The sequence below is a fragment of the Engystomops pustulosus genome, chromosome 9, assembly GCF_040894005.1.
Source record: "Engystomops pustulosus chromosome 9, aEngPut4.maternal, whole genome shotgun sequence".
Taxonomy (NCBI): Eukaryota; Metazoa; Chordata; class Amphibia; order Anura; family Leptodactylidae; genus Engystomops; species Engystomops pustulosus.
Window position 1 is genome coordinate 1,378,438 of NC_092419.1, and position 12,391 is coordinate 1,390,828.

Genomic DNA, 12,391 nt, shown 5'->3' on the forward strand with positions numbered 1-12,391 from the left:
TAATAAATGTGATGCAGTCAGTAATAAATGTGGAGCAGTCAGTAATAAATGTGGAGCAGTCAGTAATAAATGTGATGCAGTCAGTAATAAATGTGGAGCAGTCAGTAATAAATGTGGAGCAGTCAGTAATAAATGTGATACAGTCAGTAATAAATGTGATACAGTCAGTAATAAATGTGATGTAGTCAGTAATAAATGTGATGCAGTCAGTAATAAATGTGAAACAGTCAGTAATAAATGTGGTACAGTCAGTAATAATTGTGATACAGTCAGTAATAAATGTGATGCAGTCAGTAATAAATGTGGTACAGTCAGTAATAAATGTGATGTAGTCAGTAATAAATGTGATACAGTCAGTAATAAATGTGATACAGTCAGTAATAAATGTGGTACAGTCAGTAATAAATGTGATACAGTCAGTAATAAATGTGATGCAGTCAGTAATAAATGTGGTACAGTCAGTAATAAATGTGATACAGTCAGTAATAAATGTGATACAGTCAGTAATAAATGTGGTGCAGTCAGTAATAAATGTGATGCAGTCAGTAATAAATGTGGTGCAGTCAGTAATAAATGTGGAGCAGTCAGTAATAAATGTGATGCAGTCAGTAATAAATGTGATGCAGTCAGTAATAAATGTGATGAAGTCAGTAATAAATGTGGAGCAGTCAGTAATAAATGTGATGCAGTCAGTAATAAATGTGATGCAGTCAGTAATAAATGTGATGCAGTCAGTAATAAATGTGGAGCAGTCAGTAATAAATGTGGAGCAGTCAGTAATAAATGTGATGCAGTCAGTAATAAATGTGATGCAGTCAGTAATAAATGTGGAGCAGTCAGTAATAAATGTGATACAGTCAGTAATAAATGTGATGCAGTCAGTAATAAATGTGGAGCAGTCAGTAATAAATGTGGTGCAGTCAGTAATAAATGTGGTGCAGTCAGTAATAAATGTGGAGCAGTCAGTAATAAATGTGGAGCAGTCAGTAATAAATTTGATACAGTCAGTAATAAATGTGATGCAGTCAGTAATAAATGTGGAGCAGTCAGTAATAAATGTGGTGCAGTCAGTAATAAATGTGGTGCAGTCAGTAATAAATGTGGAGCAGTCAGTAATAAATGTGGAGCAGTCAGTAATAAATGTGGAGCAGTCAGTAATAAATGTGATACAGTCAGTAATAAATGTGATGCAGTCAGTAATAAATGTGGTGCAGTCAGTAATAAATGTGGAGCAGTCAGTAATAAATGTGGTGCAGTCAGTAATAAATGTGGTGCAGTCAGTAATAAATGTGGAGCAGTCAGTAATAAATGTGGAGCAGTCAGTAATAAATGTGATGCAGTCAGTAATAAATGTGATGCAGTCAGTAATAAATGTGGAGCAGTCAGTAATAAATGTGGAGCAGTCAGTAATAAATGTGATACAGTCAGTAATAAACGTGATGCAGTCAGTAATAAATGTGGAGCAGTCAGTAATAAATGTGGAGCAGTCAGTAATAAATGTGGTGCAGTCAGTAATAAATGTGGAGCAGTCAGTAATAAATGTGGAGCAGTCAGTAATAAATGTGATGCAGTCAGTAATAAATGTGGAGCAGTCAGTAATAAATGTGATGCAGTCAGTAATAAATGTGATGCAGTCAGTAATAAATGTGATGCAGTCAGTAATAAATGTGGAGCAGTCAGTAATAAATGTGATGCAGTCAGTAATAAATGTGATGCAGTCAGTAATAAATGTGGAGCAGTCAGTAATAAATGTGGAGCAGTCAGTAATAAATGTGATACAGTCAGTAATAAACGTGATGCAGTCAGTAATAAATGTGGAGCAGTCAGTAATAAATGTGGAGCAGTCAGTAATAAATGTGGAGCAGTCAGTAATAAATGTGGAGCAGTCAGTAATAAATGTGGAGCAGTCAGTAATAAATGTGATGCAGTCAGTAATAAATGTGGTACAGTCAGTAATAAATGTGATGTAGTCAGTAATAAATGTGATACAGTCAGTAATAAATGTGGAGCAGTCAGTAATAAATGTGATGTAGTCAGTAATAAATGTGATGTAGTCAGTAATAAATGTGATGTAGTCAGTAATAAATGTGATGCAGTCAGTAATAAATGTGGAGCAGTCAGTAATAAATGTGGAGCAGTCAGTAATAAATGTGATACAGTCAGTAATAAATGTGATGCAGTCAGTAATAAATGTGGTGCAGTCAGTAATAAATGTGGAGCAGTCAGTAATAAATGTGGTGCAGTCAGTAATAAATGTGGTGCAGTCAGTAATAAATGTGGAGCAGTCAGTAATAAATGTGGAGCAGTCAGTAATAAATGTGATGCAGTCAGTAATAAATGTGATGCAGTCAGTAATAAATGTGGAGCAGTCAGTAATAAATGTGGAGCAGTCAGTAATAAATGTGATACAGTCAGTAATAAATGTGATGCAGTCAGTAATAAATGTGGAGCAGTCAGTAATAAATGTGGAGCAGTCAGTAATAAATGTGGAGCAGTCAGTAATAAATGTCACGCAGTCAGTAATAAATGTGATACAGTCAGTAATAAATGTGGTGCAGTCAGTAATAAATGTGATGTAGTCAGTAATAAATGTTGAGCAGTCAGTAATAAATGTGGAGCAGTCAGTAATAAATGTGATGTAGTCAGTAATAAATTTGGTGCAGTCAGTAATAAATGTGGAGCAGTCAGTAATAAATGTGGTGCAGTCAGTAATAAATGTGGAGCAGTCAGTAATAAATGTGATGCAGTCAGTAATAAATGTGGAGCAGTCAGTAATAAATGTGGAGCAGTCAGTAAAAAATGTGGAGCAGTCAGTAATAAATGTGGAGCAGTCAGTAATAAATGTGATGCAGTCAGTAATAAATGTGGAGCAGTCAGTAATAAATGTGGTGCAGTCAGTAATAAATGTGGAGCAGTCAGTAATAAATGTGGTACAGTCAGTAATAAATGTGATACAGTCAGTAATAAATGTGGAGCAGTCAGTAATAAATGTGGAGCAGTCAGTAATAAATGTGATGCAGTCAGTAATAAATGTTATGCAGTCAGTAATAAATGTGATGCAGTCAGTAATAAATGTGATGCAGTCAGTAATAAATGTGGAGCAGTCAGTAATAAATGTGATGCAGTCAGTAATAAATGTTATGCAGTCAGTAATAAATGTGATGTAGTCAGTAATAAATGTGATGCAGTCAGTAATAAATGTGGAGCAGTCAGTAATAAATGTGATGCAGTCAGTAATAAATGTGATTCAGTCAGTAATAAATGTGGAGCAGTCAGTAATAAATGTGGAGCAGTCAGTAATAAATGTGGAGCAGTCAGTAATAAATGTGATACAGTCAGTAATAAATGTGATGTAGTCAGTAATAAATGTGATGCAGTCAGTAATAAATGTGATACAGTCAGTAATAAATGTGATACAGTCAGTAATAAATGTGATACAGTCAGTAATAAATGTGATGCAGTCAGTAATAAATGTGGTACAGTCAGTAATAAATGTGATGTAGTCAGTAATAAATGTGATGCAGTCAGTAATAAATGTGATACAGTCAGTAATAAATGTGATACAGTCAGTAATAAATGTGGTACAGTCAGTAATAAATGTGATACAGTCAGTAATAAATGTGATGCAGTCAGTAATAAATGTGATACAGTCAGTAATAAATGTGGTACAGTCAGTAATAAATGTGATACAGTCAGTAATAAATGTGGTACAGTCAGTAATAAATGTGATACAGTCAGTAATAAATGTGGAGCAGTCAGTAATAAATGTGATGCAGTCAGTAATAAATGTGATACAGTCAGTAATAAATGTGGTGCAGTCAGTAATAAATGTGGTGCAGTCAGTAATAAATGTGGAGCAGTCAGTAATAAATGTGATACAGTCAGTAATAAATGTGATGCAGTCAGTAATAAATGTGATGCAGTCAGTAATAAATGTGGAGCAGTCAGTAATAAATGTGATGCAGTCAGTAATAAATGTGATACAGTCAGTAATAAATGTGGTGCAGTCAGTAATAAATGTGATACAGTCAGTAATAAATGTGGTGCAGTCAGTAATAAATGTGATGCAGTCAGTAATAAATGTGATGCAGTCAGTAATAAATGTGATGCAGTCAGTAATAAATGTGGAGCAGTCAGTAATAAATGTGATGCAGTCAGTAATAAATGTGATGCAGTCAGTAATAAATGTGATGCAGTCAGTAATAAATGTGGAGCAGTCAGTAATAAATGTGGAGCAGTCAGTAATAAATGTGGAGCAGTCAGTAATAAATGTGATGCAGTCAGTAATAAATGTGATGCAGTCAGTAATAAATGTGGAGCAGTCAGTAATAAATGTGGAGCAGTCAGTAATAAATGTGATACAGTCAGTAATAAATGTGATGCAGTCAGTAATAAATGTGGAGCAGTCAGTAATAAATGTGGTGCAGTCAGTAATAAATGTGGTGCAGTCAGTAATAAATGTGGAGCAGTCAGTAATAAATGTGGAGCAGTCAGTAAAAAATGTGATGCAGTCAGTAATAAATGTGGAGCAGTCAGTAATAAATGTGATACAGTCAGTAATAAATGTGGAGCAGTCAGTAATAAATGTGGAGCAGTCAGTAATAAATGTGGTGCAGTCAGTAATAAATGTGGTGCAGTCAGTAATAAATGTGGAGCAGTCAGTAATAAATGTGATGCAGTCAGTAATAAATGTGGTACAGTCAGTAATAAATGTGATGTAGTCAGTGATAAATGTGATACAGTCAGTAATAAATGTGATGCAGTCAGTAATAAATGTGATGTAGTCAGTAATAAATGTGATGTAGTCAGTAATAAATGTGATGCAGTCAGTAATAAATGTGGAGCAGTCAGTAATAAATGTGGAGCAGTCAGTAATAAATGTGATACAGTCAGTAATAAATGTGGTGCAGTCAGTAATAAATGTGGTGCAGTCAGTAATAAATGTGGTGCAGTCAGTAATAAATGTGGTGCAGTCAGTAATAAATGTGGAGCAGTCAGTAATAAATGTGGAGCAGTCAGTAATAAATGTGATGCAGTCAGTAATAAATGTGATGCAGTCAGTAATAAATGTGGAGCAGTCAGTAATAAATGTGGAGCAGTCAGTAATAAATGTGATACAGTCAGTAATAAATGTGATGCAGTCAGTAATAAATGTGGAGCAGTCAGTAATAAATGTGGAGCAGTCAGTAATAAATGTGGAGCAGTCAGTAATAAATGTCATGCAGTCAGTAATAAATGTCATGCAGTCAGTAATAAATGTGATACAGTCACTAATAAATGTGGTGCAGTCAGTAATAAATGTGATGTAGTCAGTAATAAATGTTGAGCAGTCAGTAATAAATGTGGAGCAGTCAGTAATAAATGTGATGTAGTCAGTAATAAATTTGGTGCAGTCAGTAATAAATGTGGAGCAGTCAGTAATAAATGTGGTGCAGTCAGTAATAAATGTGGAGCAGTCAGTAATAAATGTGGAGCAGTCAGTAATAAATGTGGAGCAGTCAGTAATAAATGTGATGCAGTCAGTAATAAATGTGATGCAGTCAGTAATAAATGTGGAGCAGTCAGTAATAAATGTGGAGCAGTCAGTAATAAATGTGATACAGTCAGTAATAAATGTGATGCAGTCAGTAATAAATGTGGAGCAGTCAGTAATAAATGTGGTGCAGTCAGTAATAAATGTGGTGCAGTCAGTAATAAATGTGGAGCAGTCAGTAATAAATGTGGAGCAGTCAGTAATAAATGTGATGCAGTCAGTAATAAATGTGGAGCAGTCAGTAATAAATGTGATACAGTCAGTAATAAATGTGATGCAGTCAGTAATAAATGTGGTGCAGTCAGTAATAAATGTGGAGCAGTCAGTAATAAATGTGGTGCAGTCAGTAATAAATGTGGTGCAGTCAGTAATAAATGTGGAGCAGTCAGTAATAAATGTGGAGCAGTCAGTAATAAATGTGATGCAGTCAGTAATAAATGTGATGCAGTCAGTAATAAATGTGGAGCAGTCAGTAATAAATGTGGAGCAGTCAGTAATAAATGTGATACAGTCAGTAATAAATGTGATGCAGTCAGTAATAAATGTGGAGCAGTCAGTAATAAATGTGGAGCAGTCAGTAATAAATGTCATGCAGTCAGTAATAAATGTGATACAGTCAGTAATAAATGTGGTGCAGTCAGTAATAAATGTGATGTAGTCAGTAATAAATGTTGAGCAGTCAGTAATAAATGTGGAGCAGTCAGTAATAAATGTGATGTAGTCAGTAATAAATTTGGTGCAGTCAGTAATAAATGTGGAGCAGTCAGTAATAAATGTGGTGCAGTCAGTAATAAATGTGGAGCAGTCAGTAATAAATGTGATGCAGTCAGTAATAAATGTGGAGCAGTCACTAATAAATGTGGAGCAGTCAGTAATAAATGTGGAGCAGTCAGTAATAAATGTGATGCAGTCAGTAATAAATGTGGAGCAGTCAGTAATAAATGTGGTGCAGTCAGTAATAAATGTGGAGCATTCAGTAATAAATGTGGTACAGTCAGTAATAAATGTGATACAGTCAGTAATAAATGTGGAGCAGTCAGTAATAAATGTGGAGCAGTCAGTAATAAATGTGATGCAGTCAGTAATAAATGTGGAGCAGTCAGTAATAAATGTGGTGCAGTCAGTAATAAATGTGGAGCATTCAGTAATAAATGTGGTACAGTCAGTAATAAATGTGATACAGTCAGTAATAAATGTGGAGCAGTCAGTAATAAATGTGGAGTAGTCAGTAATAAATGTGGAGCAGTCAGTAATAAATGTGGAGTAGTCAGTAATAAATGTGGAGCAGTCAGTAATAAATGTGGAGCAGTCAGTAATAAATGTGATGCAGTCAGTAATAAATGTGGAGCAGTCAGTAATAAATGTGATGCAGTCCGTAATAAATGTCATGCAGTCAGTAATAAATGTGATACAGTCAGTAATAAATGTGGAGCAGTCAGTAATAAATGTGATGTAGTCAGTAATAAATGTGATACAGTCAGTAATAAATGTGATGTAGTCAGTAATAAATGTGATGCAGTCAGTAATAAATGTGGTGCAGTCAGTAATAAATGTGATGCAGTCAGTAATAAATGTGGAGCAGTCAGTGGTACATGTGGAGCAGTCAGTAATAAATGTGGTGCAGTCAGTAATAAATGTGATACAGTCAGTAATAAATGTGAAGCAGTCAGTAATAAATGTGATGCAGTCAGTAATAAATGTGATGCAGTCAGTAATAAATGTGGAGCAGTCAGTGGTACATGTGGAGCAGTCAGTAATAAATGTGGTGCAGTCAGTAATAAATGTGATACAGTCAGTAATAAATGTGGAGCAGTCAGTAATAAATGTGATGCAGTCAGTAATAAATGTGATACAGTCAGTAATAAATGTGATGTAGTCAGTAATAAATGTGGAGCAGTCAGTAATAAATGTGGAGCAGTCAGTAATAAATGTGTTGTAGTCAGTAATAAATGTGGAGCAGTCAGTAATAAATGTGATGTAGTCAGTAATAAATGTGGAGCAGTCAGTAATAAATGTGATGCAGTCAGTAATAAATGTGGAGCAGTCAGTAATAAATGTGATGCAGTCAGTAATAAATGTGATGCAGTCAGTAATAAATGTGGTACAGTCAGTAATAAATGTGATACAGTCAGTAATAAATGTGGAGCAGTCAGTAATAAATGTGATGTACTCAGTAATAAATGTGGAGCAGTCAGTAATAAATGTGATGCAGTCAGTAATAAATGTGATACAATCAGTAATAAATGTGATACAGTCAGTAATAAATGTGGTACAGTCAGTAATAAATGTAATGCAGTCAGTAATAAATGTGGTACAGTCAGTAATAAATGTGATACAGTCAGTAATAAATGTGATACAGTCAGTAATAAATGTGGAGCAGTCAGTAATAAATGTGATACAGTCAGTAATAAATGTGGTGCAGTCAGTAATAAATGTGATGCAGTCAGTAATAAATGTGGTGCAGTCAGTAATAAATGTGGAGCAGTCAGTAATAAATGTGATGCAGTCAGTAATAAATGTGATGCAGTCAGTAATAAATGTGATGCAGTCAGTAATAAATGTGGAGCAGTCAGTAATAAATGTGATGCAGTCAGTAATAAATGTGATGCAGTCAGTAATAAATGTGATGCAGTCAGTAATAAATGTGATGCAGTCAGTAATAAATGTGGAGCAGTCAGTAATAAATGTGATGCAGTCAGTAATAAATGTGGAGCAGTCAGTAATAAATGTGGAGCAGTCAGTAATAAATGTGGAGCAGTCAGTAATAAATGTGATGCAGTCAGTAATAAATGTGGAGCAGTCAGTAATAAATGTGGAGCAGTCAGTAATAAATGTGATACAGTCAGTAATAAATGTGATGCAGTCAGTAATAAATGTGGAGCAGTCAGTAATAAATGTGGTGCAGTCAGTAATAAATGTGGTGCAGTCAGTAATAAATGTGGAGCAGTCAGTAATAAATGTGATACAGTCAGTAATAAATGTGATGCAGTCAGTAATAAATGTGGAGCAGTCAGTAATAAATGTGGAGCAGTCAGTAATAAATGTGGAGCAGTCAGTAATAAATGTGGTGCAGTCAGTAATAAATGTGGTGCAGTCAGTAATAAATGTGGAGCAGTCAGTAATAAATGTGGAGCAGTCAGTAATAAATGTGATGCAGTCAGTAATAAATGTGGTACAGTCAGTAATAAATGTGATGTAGTCAGTAATAAATGTGATACAGTCAGTAATAAATGTGGAGCAGTCAGTAATAAATGTGATGTAGTTAGTAATAAATGTGATGTAGTCAGTAATAAATGTGGAGCAGTCAGTAATAAATGTGGAGCAGTCAGTAATAAATGTGATACAGTCAGTAATAAATGTGATGCAGTCAGTAATAAATGTGGTGCAGTCAGTAATAAATGTGGAGCAGTCAGTAATAAATGTGGAGCAGTCAGTAATAAATGTGATACAGTCAGTAATAAATGTGATGCAGTCAGTAATAAATGTGGAGCAGTCAGTAATAAATGTGGAGCAGTCAGTAATAAATGTGATACAGTCAGTAATAAATGTGATGCAGTCAGTAATAAATGTGGTGCAGTCAGTAATAAATGTGGAGCAGTCAGTAATAAATGTGGTGCAGTCAGTAATAAATGTGGTGCAGTCAGTAATAAATGTGGAGCAGTCAGTAATAAATGTGATGTAGTCAGTAATAAATTTGGTGCAGTCAGTAATAAATGTGGAGCAGTCAGTAATAAATGTGGTGCAGTCAGTAATAAATGTGGAGCAGTCAGTAATAAATGTGATGCAGTCAGTAATAAATGTGGAGCAGTCAGTAATAAATGTAGAGCAGTCAGTAAAAAATGTGGAGCAGTCAGTAATAAATGTGGAGCAGTCAGTAATAAATGTGATGCAGTCAGTAATAAATGTGGAGCAGTCAGTAATAAATGTGGTGCAGTCAGTAATAAATGTGGAGCAGTCAGTAATAAATGTGGTACAGTCAGTAATAAATGTGATACCGTCAGTAATAAATGTGATACCGTCAGTAATAAATGTGGAGCAGTCAGTAATAAATGTGATACAGTCAGTAATAAATGTGGAGCAGTCAGTAATAAATGTGATACAGTCAGTAATAAATGTGATACAGTCAGTAATAAATGTGATGTAGTCAGTAATAAATGTGATGCAGTCAGTAATAAATGTGATACAGTCAGTAATAAATGTGATACAGTCAGTAATAAATGTGGTACAGTCAGTAATAAATGTGATACAGTCAGTAATAAATGTGATGCAGTCAGTAATAAATGTGGTACAGTCAGTAATAAATGTGATGTAGTCAGTAATAAATGTGATGCAGTCAGTAATAAATGTGATACAGTCAGTAATAAATGTGATACAGTCAGTAATAAATGTGGTACAGTCAGTAATAAATGTGATACAGTCAGTAATAAATGTGATGCAGTCAGTAATAAATGTGATACAGTCAGTAATAAATGTGGTACAGTCAGTAATAAATGTGATACAGTCAGTAATAAATGTGATGCAGTCAGTAATAAATGTGGTACAGTCAGTAATAAATGTGATACAGTCAGTAATAAATGTGGAGCAGTCAGTAATAAATGTGATGCAGTCAGTAATAAATGTGATACAGTCAGTAATAAATGTGATGCAGTCAGTAATAAATGTGATGCAGTCAGTAATAAATGTGATGCAGTCAGTAATAAATGTGGAGCAGTCAGTAATAAATGTGATGCAGTCAGTAATAAATGTGATGCAGTCAGTAATAAATGTGATGCAGTCAGTAATAAATGTGATGCAGTCAGTAATAAATGTGGAGCAGTCAGTAATAAATGTGGAGCAGTCAGTAATAAATGTGGAGCAGTCAGTAATAAATGTGGAGCAGTCAGTAATAAATGTGATGCAGTCAGTAATAAATGTGATGCAGGCCGTAATAAATGTGGAGCAGTCAGTAATAAATGTGGAGCAGTCAGTAATAAATGTGATACAGTCAGTAATAAATTTGATGCAGTCAGTAATAAATGTGGTGCAGTCAGTAATAAATGTGGTGCAGTCAGTAATAAATGTGGAGCAGTCAGTAATAAATGTGGAGCAGTCAGTAATAAATGTGATACAGTCAGTAATAAATGTGATGCAGTCAGTAATAAATGTGGTGCAGTCAGTAATAAATGTGGTGCAGTCAGTAATAAATGTGGAGCAGTCAGTAATAAATGTGGTACAGTCAGTAATAAATGTGATGTAGTCAGTAATAAATGTGATACAGTCAGTAATAAATGTGGAGCAGTCAGTAATAAATGTGATGTAGTCAGTAATAAATGTGATGTAGTCAGTAATAAATGTGATGTAGTCAGTAATAAATGTGATGCAGTCAGTAATAAATGTGGAGCAGTCAGTAATAAATGTGGAGCAGTCAGTAATAAATGTGATACAGTCAGTAATAAATGTGGTGCAGTCAGTAATAAATGTGGAGCAGTCAGTAATAAATGTGGTGCAGTCAGTAATAAATGTGGTGCAGTCAGTAATAAATGTGGAGCAGTCAGTAATAAATGTGGAGCAGTCAGTAATAAATGTGATGCAGTCAGTAATAAATGTGATGCAGTCAGTAATAAATGTGGAGCAGTCAGTAATAAATGTGATGCAGTCAGTAATAAATGTTATGCAGTCAGTAATAAATGTGATGCAGTCAGTAATAAATGTGATGCAGTCAGTAATAAATGTTATGCAGTCAGTAATAAATGTGATGCAGTCAGTAATAAATGTGATGCAGTCAGTAATAAATGTGGAGCAGTCAGTAATAAATGTTATGCAGTCAGTAATAAATGTGATGCAGTCAGTAATAAATGTGGAGCAGTCAGTAATAAATGTGGAGCAGTCAGTAATAAATGTGATGCAGTCAGTAATAAATGTGGAGCAGTCAGTAATAAATGTGGAGCAGTCAGTAATAAATGTGATACAGTCAGTAATAAATGTGATACAGTCAGTAATAAATGTGATGTAGTCAGTAAAAAATGTGATGCAGTCAGTAATAAATGTGGAGCAGTCAGTAATAAATGTGATACAGTCAGTAATAAATGTGATGCAGTCAGTAATAAATGTGGAGCAGTCAGTAATAAATGTGATGTAGTCAGTAATAAATGTGATGTAGTCAGTAATAAATGTGATGCAGTCAGTAATAAATGTGGAGCAGTCAGTAATAAATGTGATACAGTCAGTAATAAATGTTTAGCAGTCAGTAATAAATGTGGAGCAGTTAGTAATAAATGTGGTGCAGTCAGTAATAAATGTGGAGCAGTCAGTAATAAATGTGGTGCAGTCAGTAATAAATGTGATGCAGTCAGTAATAAATGTGATACAGTCAGTAATAAATGTGGAGCAGTCAGTAATAAATGTGATACAGTCAATAATAAATGTGGAGCAGTCAGTAATAAATGTGATGCAGTCAGTAATAAATGTGATGCAGTCAGTAATAAATGTGATACTGTCAGTAATAAATGTGGAGCAGTCAGTAATAAATGTGATGCAGTCAGTAACAAATGTGATGTAGTCAGTAATAAATGTGTAGCAGTCAGTAATAAATGTGGTGCAGTCAGTAATAAATGTGGAGCAGTCAGTAATAAATGTGATGCAGTCAGTAACAAATGTGATGTAGTCAGTAATAAATGTGTAGCAGTCAGTAATAAATGTGGTGCAGTCAGTAATAAATGTGGAGAAGTCAGTAATAAATGTGATACAGTCAGTAATAAATGTGATGCAGTCAGTAATAAATGTGATGTAGTCAGTAATAAATGTGTAGCAGTCAGTAATAAATGTGGTGCAGTCAGTAATAAATGTGGAGAAGTCAGTAATAAATGTGATGTAGTCAGT